Source organism: Lissotriton helveticus, chromosome 6, assembly GCF_964261635.1.
Source record: "Lissotriton helveticus chromosome 6, aLisHel1.1, whole genome shotgun sequence".
Lineage (NCBI taxonomy): Eukaryota > Metazoa > Chordata > Amphibia > Caudata > Salamandridae > Lissotriton > Lissotriton helveticus.
Genome location: NC_136067.1, coordinates 1,295,353,053 through 1,295,373,124, shown reverse-complemented (window position 1 = coordinate 1,295,373,124; position 20,072 = coordinate 1,295,353,053).

The following is a 20,072-nucleotide window of genomic DNA, read 5'->3' as shown; positions in this document are numbered from 1 at the left end:
CTTGGAGATTTCCTCTGTTACGAAGACTCTTTCAATGCCGCCAAGGAGACCATAGAATGTCCTGTTTTTCCCAAATATCTAGAAATGTTGAATGCGGAAATCGAGCAGGAAGCAACGATTGCAGCCGAGATTGCTAGAGACAGTTCTCAGGACAGTCAGAGTTCTGTTTCATTGAGTCAGGATCCACTAGGAGGACCAGTTATCGAAAATGAAGCTACCACTGCCATGATTGAAGTGGAAAGAGCCATGACACATGCTCAGGAGGATGCGGTTAACTTAGAAGACTTGGAAAGACAACTCAACGTTGAGCAGAGGAAAATATAAGACGAAGTTACCAACCAAATTGATCATGGATTAAGTCATGAGAAGAAAGAGTGCTCATGTACGTCGTTGAAGCCTGTCCGACTGTACGTGAGTGGAGAAGCGGGAACTGGAAAAAGTTTCCTCATTAAAGCAATTTCATGTTATTTGCAGAAAAGGACTGAGTCATCGCTGTCTTGTGTTGTCACCGCTCCAACTGGACTGGCAGCACATAACATTAAAGGTATTACTTTGCATCGTCTACTGATGCTGCCAGTGAAGCATGATAACAAATTACAATACCACAAGTTATCTGGAGATGCTTGTTGTGAAGTTTCAAGAGTCTTGAAGAAAATGAAACTTCTTATCATTGACGAAGTAAGCATGGTTTCCAATGTCATGCTTGCCTTTGTGCATTTGAGAATGCAAGAAGTTCTCAAAACAGAGTATGATGTGTTATTTGGTGGCAAACACATCATTGTTTTCGGTGATCTTCTGCAGCTGACATCAGTGAAAGGACAACCTGTGTTCAAAATGCTCACGCATGAAGATACCAGGAAGTGCCTAGGGAGCATTGGCAACGTTAATATATGGTTAAACTTCAATTATGCTGAACTGCGTGAAAATATGCGTCAGGCGAAGGATGAAGATTACAAGAATATTCTACAAGATGTTAGAATCGGAAAAGTGACCGAGCATGGGAAAGAAGCTTTACATGCACGATTACTGTCAAATTTGTATCCAGAACAAGACGTTGTGCCTGAGAATATTTTTCAGAAAATTACTGAGAAGAAATCTGGAATATGTTTGATGCCAACTCTTGCAGAATGTGCCATCTTCAACAACAAAATGTTGTATTTAGAAAACCAAGAGATTGTGAAACTGGAAGCTATTGACAGAGTAGAGCATATGGGATTAACAATTATTTTGTCTGAGAATTTGAAATCAAAATTGGATTCATTAGAGAAGAGTATATCTAAAACTGCAGGTTTTGAAAAGACTCTGAATGTGTGCTTAAATTGCCGTATAATTTTAAGAAGGAATTTACATGTTGAAAGAGGTCTGGTAAATGGATCAATGGGTAATGTTGTTGATTTTGTGAAATACAGAAATAGGGATGGAATTGAATTTTTAAAAATTAAATTTGATGGCATTGAGGAAGTACAGCTAATTGGTCGTTGCTCTGCTAGGTTTTTGCTTGTGAAAGACTTATATGTTCGCCGTAAGCAGTTTCCTGTTTGCTTGGCATATGCGGTGACAATCCATAAATCGCAAGGTTTAAGTGTAGACAGTGCATTGGTGAATATTGGCAGTTCTGTGTTCAAGGAGGGTATGGCATATGTGGCATTGTCACGAGTCAGAACTTTATCGGGATTGTACTTGATTGAATGTGATGTCACAAACATTTGTGCGGATCTAGATTGTGTTAAGGAATACAATAGGTTAAGAAGAGAGTATGCGCCACATTTGCCTCAATATCCTTTGTTTGAGAAACGTGTGGTAGGCCGGAAACGAAGAAATGTGACCAATAGTAGGGAGGTTGTAGCAAAAAGACGAAAAGTCGATGAACCAGAAATTATAAGCAGAAAGAAAAAGGATTTTGTTGAAGATGTTGTTGGTTTTCAATTTGAAAACAGTTCTGGTGTCAACTGCTATGCTAATGTAGTGGTTAATGTTTTGTTTTCTCTAGAAACTTTAAAACAAGAGATTGTGGTCAATTCGGATCAGAGATTTTGCAGTTTGTTGAATTCTGTGTTAGAGAAATGTAGCACTGATAGAACAAAAATAGAAAGTGTGTCTGAAATTCGAAATCTGTTAGACAGATGTTCAGGTCAAACACAATTCTCTCAAAATATTCAGCAAGATTGTCAGGAGTTTTTAATGTATATGCTTGATGTATTGCATGATGAAGGTGTAGATGTAGATCACCTGTTTGGGCTTTCTTATCAATGGCAGCATGACTGCGAGAACTGTAGGGTATCAAGTACTACTAGTGTAGACTCAGAAAAATTTATATATTTAACTTTGCCAGACAGTAAATCAGTGTCCTTTAATAAGCTAGTAAAAGCAGCTGATCACAACATGGAGTGTAGCCAATGTAAGTCTGAAATGTTGTCAACATTATTTATACGAACATATGGCCAGTATGTAATTTTAATGTTCCAACGATGTAGGCCTGATGGAACAAAATTGACAACTTTAATTAAAAATGTTGTGGCTTCGCAGTTGTCAATATCAGGAAGGACTTTTGTAACTGCAGCAATTATATATCATGACGGTCCTTCAATAACATCAGCACATTACACAGCTTATTTAAAGTCTAGAAATGGCTGGTCATTCTGCAATGATTCTGTTTTAACTTTAAAAAAAAATTGCCTTTTGACCTTAAAAATTCTTGCCTGGTGTTTTTAAAACCAAAATTTTAGGGAAGGAATCTCAGGATTTGCTCTGAGGAATTTCAAGAGGTTCTAATGGCTCCTACACAATTTGGCCTTGAGGATAAGTGTAGTACAGAGTCAAAAGTTATTTTTGAGTTTTAAATAGTTCCTGGAAAAAAAGAAGGTTTTCTTACAGAAAGTGGTGGGCACGGATTAGTTAAAGGACAACAGAGTATTTCCCAAAGCAAACGGTGTTCTTACCATAACACTTGACGTCATGGAAAAATAACTGCACTTTGAATGAGTTCAGAAAAACAGTTTCTTTTTATAAGCTAATTCAAGCAGCCAATCAAAACATGGAGTAGAGGTAATGTAAGTCTGCAATGCTGTCTAGATTATTTGACCAAACTTTTGGTTATAATGTCATTTTAAAATTCCAACTATATAAACCTGATGAAAGTAAGTCTTCAACTTTAATTACAAATGTTGTGGCTACACAGTCGTTTATTTTAGGAAGAACATTTTTAACTGCAGCTATTATATGACATGATGGTCCTTTGACAAGATCCGCTTATTACACAGCTTATTGAAAATGTAAAAAAAGCTTCTGTTTCGTAAATGATTCCTATTTGACTACGATACAATGTTGCCTTTTTACTTAAAAATATTCTTACTTTCTGTTTTCAGAAAAGAGAATTTAGGGTAGGTAACTGGCCTATAATGATTCTAGGGGTTGATATAATTTTATCTACTGTTTTAAATTGCTTTGTGATTAAAAGTGATGTAGAGAATTAAATAATTGTAGTAGTCATAGAGGTAGTGTAAGTCTGCTTCATAGTAAGCAGTATCAGTGTCATAGGAAATGTGGAACATGAGTGAGCAAGAAGAGTGAGATATTACTAGTACAGGATTGTGAAAGTGATCTTGAACGTTTTCTTTCTGAAAGTTGCGGAAATACAAAATGACGGGATTTGCTTAGAAGAATTCCAAGAGTTATAAATGGCTCTTACACGATTTGGCCTTGTGGAAAAGTGCGGTAGAGAGCGAGAAGTCATTTATTGTATGTAACATATTTGTCAAAACGATGGAGCTTTTCTTTCAGAAAGTGGCGGGCTGAAAATAATAACAGCACAACAGAGTGTAAGCTGTTCATAGGATATCCTTCGACTTCATGGAAAGTAAGTTACTTTTCAGGAGTTCTGATTTCTGATTGGTTATGTTATATGGGTTTTTTAAACACAATCATTTTGATTGTGTTTTTTTTTCCCCGCTGTTATATGATGAATACCTTCAAGTCACTGTTTTTAGTGAAATTTGATAAATTCTGAGAACAGCAAAAATAAACCATTTAACATGTATAATTAATTCTGTACTTTTTGTATTTATGATATACATTTAGAACTGTGTAGTAGGCATGGAGAAGCTGAGGCTTCTGTAAGTGTCAAAGTTGATGCATACAGTGCTCACATTCTACGTAGTCTTTCATATGATAGACTACATCTGCACAATGAGATACCTAAGCAAAGGAAACACAGGTGATGTGATTGTGGAATGAGCAAAAAAAATTGCACGTTTTTCAATTAAATTACCTGTGTTTCCTAACATTACACATCACATTGTGTAGATGAGGTTTAGGCCTGTTCCAGGAGACAGAGGAGGTCTGACATTTGTTCAAGAGTGCAGTGGACATGACTCACTTCGTTGGTAGGCCTGCACATGTATTATCTCCTCTATACTCTTCAACAAGCCTAAATTTCATCTGCAACCCTGAGTAGGACTTACCTGAAACAAATCTCTGGATAGGCCACACCTTATCAGCATCTAGAAACAATCATTTAAAATGTTAAGTGCAGATTTATGATGGCCGTGCGCCTCTTTTGCGCCGCTGTTCCTTCACTTTTGTGACGCAGCAGCAGTGTAAAAGATGCACCATGTTGCAAGATAGGCCTCAGTTCATCTCCAGCAAGATACCGTCAGTTTAAAAATGTATATAATTAGGACTGTGTAGGGGGCATGCAGAAGCTGAGGCTTCAGTAAGTGTCAAAGTTGTTGCATGCAGTGCTGCACTTCTGGATACTCTTTCATATGCTGGACTACATCTGCACAATGAGATACCTAAGCAAAGGAAACACAGGTGATGTGATTGTGAAATGAGCAAAAGAAATTGCACGTTTTTCAATTACATCACCTGTGTTTCCCAACATTACACATCACATTGTGCAGATCAAGTTTAGGCCTGTCCAGGGAAACAGAGGAGGTCTGGCCTTTGTTCAAGAGTGCAGTGGACATGACTCACTTCATTGGTAGGCCTGCAAATGTATTATCTCCTCTGTACTCTTCAACAACTCTAAATTTCATCTGCAACCCTGAGTAGGCTTCACCTCAAACAAACCTCTGGATAGGACACACCTTATTGGCATCCTGAAACAATCATTTAAAATGTTAGGGACAGTTTTATGATGGCTGTGCACCTCTTTTGCGCTGCCGTTGCATCACTTTTGTGAGACAGCAGCAGTGCAAAAGATGCACCATGTTGCAAGATAGGCCTCACTTCATCTGCATCAAGATACTGTTAGTTTAAAATGTATATTTTTAGGACTGTGTAGGGGCATAGAGAAGCAGAGGCTTCTGTAAGTGTCAAAGTTGTTGAAAAACTGTTTGTCCTTCAATCTTTTCCCTTGTCTTTTCTAATTTTTAAATACATGTTTTAATATTTTTCAAATGTTTGTTCTCTCTTTCACAGATTGAAAGTATAAAAATAACAAGTGACTAAGTTAACGACAATTATAAGGTAAATGTTTTGTACTCTTTTCGTTACATTTCTATCACATTTAACTTCTATTAGTTTCACTACTACATTTCTTTAACCCTCACTTTCCTGCCTTTGCTACTTCCCTCCTTCCTTTCTCTATTACTTACTTACTCTACTCCTTCCACTATTTTTCTCAGTCCCTCTCTTCTCATACTTCCTCACTCTTGTTCACTCACTCCGTCTCTATTACTCTCACTGTCTCTGACTGATCACTCTTTCACTACTTGTTCATTATGCTTTCTCTCTGTAGTTCAAGCACACTAAGGGGCATATTATCAACACAGGCAATACAATTATCGCTGCTTTTATCGGCAGAAAACTGCCGCAAAAGTGGCTTTAGCGGCAGTTTTCTTCCGCAAAAGCGGCTTTAGCAGCAGTTTTCTGCCGATAAAAGCAGTCATTATCGGCAGAAAACTGCCGCAAAAGCGGCTTTAGCGTCAGATTTCTGCCAATAAAAGCAGCAAAACTTTTATCGCCTATGTTGATAATATGCCCCTATGTTATTTACATTTCTTTGCTGTTTCAATCATTCCTTTTCTGTTACTTCTTCTTTTCTGCATTCTGTTTTTTCTCTCTGTTATTCCAATGTTTTAATCTTAATTTGATCATTCAGTCACATTCTCTAAGAAACTCTTGTTTGTTATTCTTCTACTCTCCTTTTTTTCTTTCACTTCCTTATCTATTTTGTTTTTCACAATTATACCCTCTTCCATCTTTTCTTCGGTAAATAGATCTATTAAACAGTATCTTTGGTTTAGTCTCTATCGCTGTCTTTCTTTTAACATTACTCTCTGTTTCCTTCCCTTATACTTACTCTTCTTTTAAAAAAAAAAATTTTTTTTGGTTCGCTCCCGGTTCGCATACCGGCAAGCGAACCGGGAAGCGAACTAAAAAAAATAGAGGTTGGCAGAGTGCTAAACATTCTAGCAATTTTTTTATAAAGGGGAGGTAGTTCTGAAAAGAACTTTTTTTTAATTATTTTTGTTGTTTTATATTTTTTTATTATTTTTCTGAACATTTTTTTACTTTTTTTGTATTTTTTGAACGGTTTTATATTTTTTTTGGGGGGGGGGAACAAAAATGATTCATTGTAAAGGGCTCAACAGGAGCAAAAAAAAAAAAGATAATTTATTTTCTGGGGCGTTTTGGACAATCATGATTGTCGATAGCTCTGTTGATTAAATTGATGCTACTTTCTCTGTAGCAAATCAACTGACCGCAACGCACGCACACTTGTTTGACTTCCCCGAACCTCATCTGTATATTTGGGACCGTCTCCCTCGCCTCTGGTCCCGTCACTTCCTGTACAACTGATCTTCTGGCCATAGAAGGGGGATTATCTTGCTGGTCACATAACTGCGCAGCACTGTAGTTGATAGGGTGCCACCTCTCCATATGGCGATGCATTGTATAATTGCCGTAACTGTACTTCTTATCTGTCCCTCTGGACAAATCCTTCTTACAGATAAGGCAAGTTACGTACCGGGCATTGACTTTTTTTTGGCCCCGGGGATATTTAAAAAATTGCCAAATAAAGTTTTCTTTGACGTGAGACCTCCTGGGCTCCTCAGGCAAAAACTGCCTCCTCTCTTGCTCCTCTTCCTCTTCTTCCTCTTCTTGCTGAATGATAACTTCAGCAGGTGGTCCTCTCTTCCTTGGAGGTGGTGGAGGTGGTGGGGAAGCACCAGCTGAAGCTACTAATGAAGCCATTGCTCAGTGATCACAAAAGGTCTTCCTCTCACAAAGATGAAAGTCAGAGTGAGGAAAGAAGGAGGGGTTTTCATCATTTGGGAAAAACAATAGTTCTAAACCAATGAAAAGTGTTACTTTTAGGTCACATGACCTAGTCTTACATCATTAGGAAACCAAAAGTGAAATGAACCAATGAAAAGTGTTATTAACAAGTCACATGACCTGTTGTGTTTACGTTACGCGCTTTGCGCCGCGTCCCGGATCGCTTCCGGGAAGCTGCGCTTCGCGCCTCGCTTCGCGTACCGGTTCACTTCCGGGTACGCTAACGCGGCGCGTCATATGACGTATCACGCGACAACGCGATACGTCACGCTGACGCGACGCGTCACGATGTTGTTTTCTAACGCGGCAGTTGCGGAAACGGAACGTTTACCGGTTCGCGGCACCAAATTGAGCTAACGGGAAGCTAACCGGTTCGCGGACCGGGAGCGAAACAAAAAAAATAATTAAAAAAAAAAAATTGTATTAAAAACATATAAAATATATTTTTCGATTTAAAGAATACATTTTAAAGCTTTTGATATTTGCTATTAAAAAACCATTGAAATTCACTGAAAAAACCATAGGTTATAGACCATATATAGTTAGGGATTAGCATTTACAAAACCTTATTTTACTCACACAAAACCATTGAAATTCCATATATAGTTAGTTGTACTAACTATATATCGCGCACCCGCAATCCACTGCTGATCATGTCACATATTACATCATTCATGACATGGTCAGTGACATCACTGATGACATCACTGATGACATCTCAAATGACATCACTGATGACATCACTGATGACATCTCAAATGACATCACTGATGACAACATCCAGTGACTGTATGTTTCTGTAAAGTTAAAATATGTCTTACATATTGAAGAATGAGTGGATTTATAAGTGTCTGGATGAAGGATTTATTAGGTGCATGACTGACTGTATGAGTGACTGATTAAATGTGTCTCGCTGAGTGCATGGGTTAGTGACTAAACTGTCTTAATTTGTGCATCATTATGTCTGTTGTTCTGTAAACTGCTGCATGTGTTGATCAGTAGCTATATGAGTAACTATATGGGTTATTGATTGGTTGCCTAAGTATTTGTATGGGAGACTGAGTGTGTGTGTGGGTGGCTGGGAGGTGTATGGCTCTGTGCATAGATGTGTGAGCAGTTGATTCACTAGATGTATGGGTTCAAAAGTGCATGTGGAAACAGCTGTATGGGCGGTTGACTGTGTGCATGAGTGTATTGGTGAGTGAATGGATATCTAAGTGCTACATGTCAAAGTAAGTACATATGTAAAACACAGTACATGTGAGAGTTGACATATATAAATAACTATGCATAAGAGCCAGTGAATGTGTGAGTGGCTGTATGGATCATTGTGAACTTGTATCAGGGATTGTATAAGAGAGTAAATATGTGTTAGTATATGTTTCAATAAGTAAGGTGTGTATAACTGTATAGTTGAGGAAATGGAGGTGTGATTGATTCTTTGCATGACTGACTAGGTGTGTGAGTAACTCCATGGATGAGTGACAGTCTGTGAGTGTCTGTTTACACTGAGTGTATCTAAGTTTTTATTAGAGTCTGAAGAGATTCATCGTATTATCACATGAATAATGTCATCAGTGATCTCATCAGTGATGTCATCAGTGATGTCATCGGTGTTGTCATTTGAGATGTCATCAATGATGTCATCAGTGATGTCATCAGTGATATCATCAATGATGTCATTTGAGATGTCATCAGTGATGTCATCAGTGATGTCATTTGAGATGTCATCAGTGATGTCATCAGTGATGTCATTTGAGATGTCATCAGTGATGTCATCAGTGATGTCATTTGAGATGTCATCAGTGATGTCATCAGTGATGTCACTGACCATGTCATGAATGATATAATATGTGACATGATCAGCAGTGGATTGCGGGTGCGCGATATATAGTTAGTACAACTAACTATATATGGAATTTCAATGGTTTTGTGTGAGTAAAATAAGGTTTTGTAAATGCTAATTCCTAACTATATATGGTCTATAACCTATGGTTTTTTCAGTGAATATATATATATATATATATATATATATATATATATATATATATATATATATATATATATATATATATATATATATATATATATATATATATATATATATATATATATATATATGTATATATATATATCATGGGACAGTGAATTAAAAAATCCAAGTGTTCTCATTGGTCGTCGGTCATGTTGCTTCGGCAGGAATGAAACGGCCCTGCAGGAGCTCATGCTGTGATAGGCTGGCCGCAACCTAAACAAAAACTGTTGTGGCTGCCATTACAGGGCTCAGGACTTGGTCTGTGCGGCCTGCAAATTCTGTCCCATGGTTCTTGTGTTGGGGGTCCCAAGGTGTCCCCCAGTCCAATTTAAAATAAGCTTTTTTTGTTCACAACACAATCCCGCTGGAATCCTGTGGGAGCTTGCACGAGCCCTATGTACTCCCATGGGAGCTAGCATGGCCCTTGGTGCTGGTGGGTCTAACGCAAGATTGGGGAAAAAATGTAAAAGGAAAAATGTGGGGTCAGAGTCCGTGAAAGGTTGCCCAGTAATCAGGGCTTTGCTGCATGTGAGGATTAGCGGCAGGCGTATCGTAATAAGTCATCACATTATGTAATAAAAATAGAAATTCATTCAAAAATCCAAAGGTTCAAGTGCAGTTAAATATAGGCTTTCTAATTATTTTAAAAAAATTAACTTTTAAAACAAAAAAAAACTGAAATTCACCAGTTATTCTTAACTGACATCAGTATCACTTGTATCGCTGTAATACACTACTTATGACGGCAAATATAACATCACAGATGATATCCAAAATCTACGGTGGCACAAGTTATGCGCAAGTTATGCTGAATTATGATTGATGAGAGATGATTGATTTTTTTTTTTTTTTGGTCCTCATATTTGCCACCAGATGAAATATGCTCTAGATGGGAACCTCTGATGCCTTTCACACTGTCAATCGTGTTACCACCCTGGATTCAATGTGCAGCAACCAGAGATCTCCCTGAGGTAGGCTGTTTCCTTATCCAACTCCCCAGTCCTCTGATGGAATACCTTGGACTTAGGGAGGACAGGACTGACACAAACCTCTGGCATAATCATAGGACCGTTACTTCTTTAGCCAGGCCACCAGTTCCGACCACACATTCCCAAAATTCTCTGCTCGACATGTCATGTCCATCGTGCTAATTTCCATGATACTTTTTAGGCAATTTGCGAACCTGGGGGGGATTGCTGACTTCCATTCTTTACAGATTTCTCTCCTTGCAATAACTATCACGTAGAAGATGAATTGTGAGGAAAATTTGTTTATATTATACCCAGGTGGTAGCCCAAAGAACACTATCCTTGGGGAGCATATAATATTGGTTGCTAAAACCTTTCCCAGAAAGTCAGTGGTCGCCTTCCAATATTCGCAGATCTCTGGGCATTCTAAAAAGATATGAATATCATCCGCTGCCGGGAACTTACAGCGAGGACAGTAATAGTTCTCCTGTGTCACCCTGTTCAGTCTAGCCGGGGTCCAATACACCCGATAGGCCGTGAACAGATGCTTTCTCCTCAGATTAGCTGGTTTAATTAAACTCTGAGACAAGGAGAAAGCATCTGTCCAGATCTTCCTAGTTTCTTCAGGACTATCAGATATCACACTACCCCAAAGGTTCCCCAACTCACCGCTTAACATTCCTGATGTCTTTATTAGTGCCCTATACCAACACGACACCTCTCGTTTCCATCCTCTTCCCCTACAGATAGACTCAAGGATCCCTGTGTCTCTTTCCCGCTGCAACGCCTGATTTGACCACCATGGGAGAGTTGGTAAAACTTAAATCTCGTCAAAGATCCTCTTGTAAGTGACACTAAAGAATTCCAATCCATAAGACCAGAGTTAGCCCAGAGGTCCCCCCATCTCTTCACTCCTGCTGTTTTTAGAGGCTGGGACAACTGATCTTGAAGACACTCCGGAGTGCCCGGTGATTCCCAAACTGGAGCATGAGAATGGTAATATGGGATCCCCAGAGCTCTCCGAACATAACCCCAATTCCTGAGTGCGGTCTGCAGCATCTTGAGACAAACTTTTTTATAAAATTTCTGGTCGCCAAATTTAAATAAAAAAAACTCCTGGCCATGTGGTAAATCAGATAGCAACGCCTGGAATAAGCGGCCCTGCGAAGAAGAATCCAATTCATTCGTCAATAGCCTACATTTTTTTAAATGAATGGCATGGCAATATACGAGTAAGCCAAACCTCCATTTTTTAAACCCCTCCTTAATTTTTTCCAGGCTATCCTGGGAGATTTACAGGCACAAATAAAAGATCCAATCTTACCCTGAAGATTCTGAATCTCTTTCTGCGGAAAAGATAAAGGGATGGAATTATATAAAAAAGTCAGTTCAGGGAGTATGGACATTTTAATAAGATTAACTCGTCCATATATATTTAATGGAAGACTGCCCCATCTTGTTAATGTTTTAATAATTTCTTTCACTGCTGTCAGCCAGCTAATTTTCGATTTTTTTTTAATTCTTGGGTTATGTAAATTCCTAAATATCTCATTTTATGTTTTGCACCCTGAATAGGGGTACTATTATTCCACCCCATTATTTCTGTCTTCTCCCTGTTGATTTGATAACCTGATATCCTTCCAAATTCCTCGGCTAGATTGAATAACCTCGGTATGGCTTCCACGTGATTGGAGGTATATAGGAGGAGGTCATCTGCATACAATGCAGTTTTAAGCTCCAGGTCTGCGATTCTAAAAGGTTGGATTACGTTATCTGTCCTAATATAGCAAATAAAAGGTTCCATATCAATGTCAAACAAAAGGGGGGACAGGGGGCAACCCTGCCGTGTGCCACGAGATATTTTAAACCACTCCGACAGGGCACCATTAATCAAAACTTTTGCTCTTGGGTTTAAGTACAGTGATTTAATGCCCTCTATGAAAATTCGGGGGAACCTAAACCCGGCCATTGTGGCCCACAAATACTTCAAGTTTACCTGGTCGAAAGCTTTGGCCGCATCTATCGCAACCAAAGCTAACGGGAGCCCTTTATCCTTGGCATAGTCTATGGCCCCTATCGCCTGGAACGTTAACTCGTTCAGTTGCCTCCCCGGGATAAACCCCCTTTGATCTGGATGAATTATGGATTTTATTATTTTAGCTAGTCTGGTTGCCAAAATCCCCGAGTAAAGTTTTAAATCCAAGTTCAAAAGGGAGATAGGCCTGTAGGATTCGATTTTCTTAGGATCCTTATTAGGTTTTGCAATGAGAGTGATCGTAGCTTCAAACCAAGTTGGGGGGGATACTATGACCATGTATCAATAAATAATTAAAAAGTGTGGTAAGCACAGGTACCAATTGCTCTAAATAATCAATTTAGGCCTCAATTGGTAACCCATCCGGGCCTGCCGCTTTACCTCGCTTCATTTTCTTAATTTGGTCCTTTACTTCCCTCTCCCTTATCTCACTCTCCAAATACCTCCTGTCTGCGTCAGAAATATGTGGCAAATTTCTCTGAGTCAACCATATCTGGGTCTCCTTCATCCCTGAACTCATATCCTCCTTATATAAGCTTTGCATGAACCCCCTGGCTTCCTCTCTAATCCCCCCATCCTCCGTGATTAGTACACCTGTCTCCCTCTGTATTAGAACTTTGATATTATTCCTGGACCTCTCTTCTCTAGATTTCCAAGCTAGGAGAGCACCACATTTTTCTCCATATTCAAGGTTTTTTAATTTACTGGTCTCCCATTTATCCTTAATAATTTTTTCATCTCTACCTTTAAGTGAGAGCTGTAAATCGAAGAGCTCCTTCTCCAAAGCCGGAATCTTCTCTCTATTTGAGACACTAGCACCCTGTAACTCTAAATCTTTTTCAGTTATTGCCTTCAGATCGTCCAGCCTCTTACTTTTAGTAGTCCTCCTTTTGTGAGCCATTAAGGAGCTCAACACACCTCTTAAAAAAGCCTTATAGGACTCCCATACAATCTGGGGGGTAGAGGAGCCAATGTTAATATTGAACAATTCAATAATTTCCTCTCTGACTCTTTCCTTTGTCTGACCATCTAAAAGTAACGTCCTGTCTAATGTCCATCTAGTGTTTAAGGGGCTTGAACTTAATGAGAAGACTAATTCCACGACAGCATGATCCGATATCCCCACCGGTATGTGGGAGAGGGAAATAATATCTGCAAGCAAATGTTGGTCCACTAAAAAATGATCTATCCTAGAGTAATGTCTGTACTTTTTGCTATAAAATGTATATTCCCTAACGGAACCATATTTAGCTCTCCAAACATCCAGCAAATTAAAATCTTTCATCATAGATCCTAAGGCAGAGAGCGATTTGGTGGGGGCGTGATATTTTGCCTTAGAAGTCCTGTCCAGTGTTTGATCAAAAACCAAGTTAAAATCGCCCCCCAAAATCACTGGACCCGAAGACTCAAGCAAACTAGCTGCTAGTTTAAAGAGAGGACCAGGGTTATCATCATTGGGACCCTAATAGACTGCATAGATATAACGAATGCTATATATTGATAGGGCCACCACCAACCATCTACCTGTCTGGTCCGTTTCACACCTTTGCAACATTATCCCCCTGTTTGCCCTAACAACTATTGCTACTCCCCTGGTTGCACCCATCTGCCTAGAACATACGATTTTCTGCACCCACCTCAAGTTTCCAAATAATGACTTACATTCACGTGACTCAAGGTGAGTTTCTTGGAGTAACATAAGATGTGCGACTGAATTTCTCAAAAATTCACAGACCCGGGATTGCTTCCTCCTTTCCCCCATTCCATTCACGTTCCAGGAGAGGGATTTAATATTGATTGACCTACTCATAACCAGATTCTACTTCTCCACCCAACCTAAGCTTATAAACTTGAACTCTATTATCCACATATGAGGACTTTTTACATTGTCTCTCCCCCCCACCCCAATTCCCTCCACAACCCCACCCCAAAGGAACCCCCCCACTGTACCTGACGATGAAAACCGCCTTTAGAACCCCAGGAAGTTGCCTTTGGCTGAGATAAAACATCAACTAACTGCATCAGCGGGTTGTTTATTATGGCACCAACTTCATGAAAGAATTATGTTTAGCTAGATACCTTCTAATGCTATTTATGTTTATATATATATATATATATAGTTTTTTTTACTGCTCCTTTTTTCCCCCCCCACACTCTGCGTACACCCTGTGTGTCCCTATATATCCTATGTGGCCCACCCAATCACCGATGTTATGTGTCATCCTTAACCCAAACCTTCCGCCCCCCCTGTCTAAATCTCCTTACAACCTGATTTTCCTATCTCATTTCTGTCTCATCAAAATCAAAAGATCATCCACGTCCTCAGGCTGGCTACAATGTACATTTTATTCCTCCACATAATCTTTAGGAGGGCCGGGAACTTCATTTGCACTTGGGCTCCAGAAGATCTTAATTCAGGCATTATAGTGCCCAGCTCCCACTGCCTCTATGCCGTTCTCCCCCCTATATCCGATCTAATAAGATATGGAGTAGCCCGATAGTGGAGGTCAGACTTAGAGAGACATCTCCCCAAAATTAGCTCTTTGATACTGAAGGTCTGAAAGTTTACCAAGATCTTCCTTGGTCCCTTCCTGTCTGCATGCAACTTGAAAGGGTCCCTATGCACCCTTTGTATTTCCGCCTCCAAGTTGATATCAGGACGGTCTTTTAGAACCCCATCCCGTAAAAGTTTGCAGACAAATCCCTTTATGTCCTCCTGCTCCTCACCCTCCGGTATTTTTCAAATTCTCAGGTTATTCCGTCGGGCTTGGGTTTCCAATCTCTCTATATCCATAGCCAAAGATCTATTCTGTACTCTCAGGGTTCCAATGTCCGTTGAATTCCCTTGAACTGATTTTGTTAGGGCCGCAACTTCTACTTCCAACTTCCCAGTCCGGGAGATAACGTCATCTAGCTTAGACTCCAGTAAGTCAAACCTGTCATGAATCGCTCTCTGGGTGTTTTCCGAGATCTCAAATTTAGTCATCAAGTCCCCCCTTAAGGACTGGAAGAGAGAACCCAACCTGTCCCCATCCACACCTTCAGCTTCCCTACTCTCCCCCATATCTGGCTCCATACTCTGACTCTGGCCCTGACCCTGAGTTACATTCTCTCCCTGAGACACCATCATACACTGTGGGGCAGGCGCTAACATCGTTAGAGGGGCCTGGGGTCCTAGTAAAGCTGCCGGGACTTGGCCACTATCATTAGGAGGAAGAGAAAAACAGGGGGAGGAAGAACTTATTGACACTGGCCGGACTGGCGGGGGCTCCAGACCCAGACCTGGACCCGGAACTCCCGCCACCCCGTCAACCCCTGCCTCCACCTCCACCCGGTCCACCTGTACCCCATTCCCAACGTCAGGCAGACCTACCAAGGGGGCATATCGATTCTCTAAGGGGAGAGTGGCGATCACAGTGTCCTGTATCATAGTATTAGTTACTGACTGTGTATCTGAGACCTCAGACTGCTCCATTACTTTAAAATAAGTTTTAAGGGAAGGAGTGTTTTTTACGGGTAGTTGCACTGTTTTATTCCCTTTAGACTTCTTTATACTTGCTGCCTTTTTCCTCCCTTTACAAGGGGTTAGTGGCATAGGCCGCTCTCTTTCCACTGGGTCTAACACGCCACCGGCTCTCAACTCCTGCCGTGATCTCAACTGATACCTGTTCTTTCGGACCCCTGGGGGAGACAAGGGTATGACTTGCAGCTGCCCTAATTTCCGGCTTGATCCCCTAATAGCAAGTTCAGCAGCAGACAGAGGTGCCAATACTAGCCCCGAGTCCACGAGGAGGGGGGCAGGGTTCCCACTTTGCCCTTGTCTTAAGATAGGCTCTATACGCAGTACCTTAGTTTTTGTTAAATCCTCCTCAGTTGTAGGTTTAATCACAACAGCTGCTGAGCTTAGCTCCATATAATCACGCTTCCGCTCTAACCCCTCCGCTCCTCGCCTTACAGCCTGTGTTTGCTTGCAGAGGCCACTAAGCAGAGAAATACAAACTCCCTCACAAACCGGCCCCCTGAACTGCCGCTGTGCGAGCACCGAGCGTATCTTGACCCATAAGCTCCTCCGGCGTCCTCCCGGGCTTCCTTCTTCTTTCAGTGCCTCCTTACGCGTCATAGGCGTCCTCCCTAGCATACAAGGTATTAGCGCCGTCCCACGTTTAAGCGCGTAGCGAGCCAGCAAGCAGTCCCTCGAGAAAAAGACAAAAGGAGAGAAGGAGGCGATTTAGTTAAACAAGGACCTCCTCATTTTCGCCTCGCCTCCCGTCTATATCTTACCGCCGCCTAACATGTTGTTCCGCTCTTCGAGCCCGCTGTGGCCCTCATGATTTTCAGCCGTCGGTCGGTCTCCTGGGGTTGCTGCGACCGGCGCTCAGCCTGCCGCCATGTTCCTCGCAAGCTCCGCCCACGTCGACCTGATTGATTTTAAAGGTGGTCTTTTTGCTCAAAATTATTTACCTTCACAAACACTGTTAGATTTCATCACACTAATTTACAACTAACATCACATTTTACAGCATTAGATTTTGTCATTTGTCTCGGATCCAATCACCTCCACATGCATTACCTGTTAATCATGTACATACCCCCATTACATTGATAACATATAATAATATTTTATTTTCCTAGATATTCTTCAATTTCCTTGAATGGTTGTGCACATTCATGGTAAGCCGCTTTGTAGCTATCATGATACAAACATTGATGATATTTGTCTGCAAAGACCCTGTTGCTCCGAAGGAAAAAAATATCTTAAACCCTATCAGGTGTACTTTTTTAATGTTAATACTGAAAACCTCTGATTGATCTTTTCAAAAATACACCCATAAACTGTTCCTTGCCTCATCACAGTGTTGCTCCTTCGCCCACACCAGATGAATTTAACTATTTGGTAGATTTCCTAAATCAATCTTTATCCCACCTTCTCTGCTTTTAACCTTGTATAAGTGAGGATGATGACTGAATACAATCAACCAAATTTTCTACACTTACTACTTTTTTAAATCAGCATTACACTAGCAACAGACCACATAATTCTTCATATTTAGGGCCAGATTATGACCCTTTTTTTGCATTCGCAAACGAGAGATCGGCCGCAAAAAAGCGGAATGGCATGTACAAACGCTATTTTACGAGTCAATGACTCGCAAAATAGCGTTTGCTACTCTCGCCATTAGGAAGGGATGTCCCTTCCTAATAGCGGGACTCACTGCCATGTACTATTGTTGTGCGACTGGATTTGCAGCCGCAAAACACTCACAGTTTACCACCTACTTCAAGTTGAATTGAATTGAATTGAATTGATGATTTGTAAAGCGCGTTGGCTACCCAGGGGCGTCCCAGCGCTATAGAAAAGAGTGAGTTGGGCTGGAGAGGCTGGAGTAAGAGAAGCTGAGTGAAAAGTTAGATTGGAATTTTGCTGAAGAGCCAAGTTTTTAATAGTTTACGGAAGGTGAGAAGGTTAGGTTCTGATCTGATAGGGAGGGGAAGAGGTGGTAAACCACGCACAAACAGGAAGGGGTCCCCAGAGGACCCCTTGCCTTGTGTGAGTGTGTGAGAATTTAAACGTTTCAATTTTCTTTTTTAAATGCATCCCATTTTCCTTTAAGGACAACGGGCTACATTTAAAAAAAGAAAGCTGCTTTATTTAAAAACCAGTCCCAGACATGGTGGTCTGCTGACCTTAGCAGGCCACCATCCCTGGGAGAGCTAGCCATTCCCAATGGGTTTGCAAATTGAGCTTGCCTCATGAATGTTGATGAGGCATGCAATTTGCGACCCCATTGGGAATAGCAAACAGTGTCTGAGACACAGTTGTACATTGCATTTTGCGAGAAAGCGCCACAATTTGCGAGTTGCAAAATGCAAGCATCGTACATCTGGCCCTTAGAGCTCGAGATTAGCCTGCCGAGCAACAACTGTTGCTGCGGAAGGACAAATAGATATTATGAATGGGTTGCTTCAAGTAAGCCCATCTCTGGCCTTACTGTGAGTAGCATTACATCTGTCTATAGATCACTGTGCTGTTATCTAAAGGGGCCAATCATGTGTAAATCGGCCCACCAAGGACAGTCCACCCTGAAGTGCTAGACCACGCCCCCTTTGAGCAGGGTCAGATAGCATGGACCTCTGCTCAGGACGTCATGCTTTGAGACATCGAGTAGATAGGAGCACACATGTCAGCTGACTTATGCGCCCGTCTGTTAACATGCTAGGATTATTTTAAAATATCTTCCTTCACCTTGCCATAGTTACTGAACTTCCATTTGTGAGGCAGAATAACCTGTGATAATAGGTGCTGTAACGATGTCACAGTGATGAGAGCAGAGGATTGGCTCAGATTCCTCACCCTCCCTCAGAATGTCTGCTGGTCTCTGGAATTAGTGAGGCAGGGATCATGTTTGTGAAACAGAGAGTGTCTCTTTCTTTCAGATCCTTGTTCTCAGGGAGGAGGAGGAGGAATCCATCAGGCACAAGCACATCTTCCATGACAAAACATGTTCTATATTGTGCCCATTCCAGCTTCTAAAAAAAAGAATATTTATCCTTAGCTTGGAAAGAAATGTAGTCTGTTTTGCTTTGTGTTCCCTGGTTTGTATCCTCGCACGTGTTTATGATTCATTGCATTTTAACATAAATGCACTTATTTTTGAGCAAAGCTTTTAGTGGTTGATGAATATGCACCTTTAGCTTGCAGATTTAATGCCAAAAGAGGTCATGACTGGGAAAAGAAAGGAAACCTTAATTTAATCTAATCTGTTTTCTAGCAACCGTTTTGATAGAGACAAGTAGAAACAATGAAAACAATGAAAGCAGAAACCTTTGCCACTTTTGGTGTTTATGCCAACACAGACAACCCACAGCAATTCAGCAAGCCTTTCATCGGGCGCTTGCATCACAGCATAAACATTTAGATCCTGTAAGGTGTGGCAGAGTCAGCTTGCTACCTTAAAAGGCACTAGTGATACTTCTGTTTATGTATTAGGCAACACACATCTCCCACTTTATTGTATTTATTGCTATCATAGAAACCACATCACACGTGGCATTAAGACCATGAAAGAAGCACACTGAGCAACAAGGAAACCAGTTTAAACATGAATAGATGTGTAAGTAATTGATTGTTATCATTCACTGTCTTTTATAGTTTTAATAGGTGGGTCAAGAAATTTATTAGGGCAGATTGAGCAAGGATGAAATCAACTACTAATCACAAACAAAGTGGAGGAAAGTCACCAACCAATGGTGAGGAAGAAAAAACAAATGTTGTAAAAGTGACAGAAATTTGATTTCCACATCAAGCAAAATGGAAATGTGAAAAGTAGAAGTGTCAAGCAACAATAAACAAGCATTGGCATAGCCAATAGGTCTCACCTTTGGGACATTATAAGTGTTTAGCCATGCAACAGTTGATGTTGCAGCAAGGATATTGTGCTGCATAACTAAATACTTTTAAGGTCCCAAAGGAGAGACCTATTGGCTATGCCAAAAGCAGCAGTGCTTCACAATTGCATTCCACCCCCTTGGCGCCCCCAAGTGGCTGGTACTACAAAATTGCCAGGGCTGCGTTGGGTTCCCAGTCCGGCCCTGGGGGTCCGAGGTAGATTACCGACTTCTGTTTCTGTAAGCCCTTCCCTACCTTGAGCAAAGCGTGGAGAGACATAGGAACACACTTACTCACTGCTCTTGCCAAATATAATTTGTAATTATTAAGTATAAAAACCTCACCCTTTGGACATGGATGTGG